We start from the raw sequence: 422 nt of genomic DNA, 5'->3' as shown, positions 1-422 counted from the left end.
GGGCAGGCCAGAAGGACAAAACAAAAAAAAGGACACCTAACCCTCAACAGAGGGTCAGCACTGCTGGATGCCAGACATGACTGAGCCCACACTGTGTGCAGTTCTCACCCCCTGGTTCTTCCTCCTCTCCTTCTGGTTGTGATGGATTTGTTCTCCTTCTGTTTCTGGTTGTTTGCTTCCGTTTATCTTTGCTTGGTGAAGTCTGAACACGAGGAGCAGGGCAGTGCTGAACTCAGGGTCACAGCCCATCTCATGCTGCACTGAAACACAGAGAAGAGGGGGTGTCCTTATGGGACACAAGCTCTGCCCTGCTACTCAGTGGTCAGTTTGGCCATTGGCCTAATTTAGGGCAGATAATCTGAACTGTTTAAATAAGCAGCAAGGGAGGTGGAAAAATTTGATTAATTCCCATCAAGAAATAG

The sequence above is a fragment of the Parus major genome, chromosome 9, assembly GCF_001522545.3.
Source record: "Parus major isolate Abel chromosome 9, Parus_major1.1, whole genome shotgun sequence".
NCBI classification, from domain to species: Eukaryota; Metazoa; Chordata; class Aves; order Passeriformes; family Paridae; genus Parus; species Parus major.
This window is presented reverse-complemented; position numbering follows the sequence as displayed.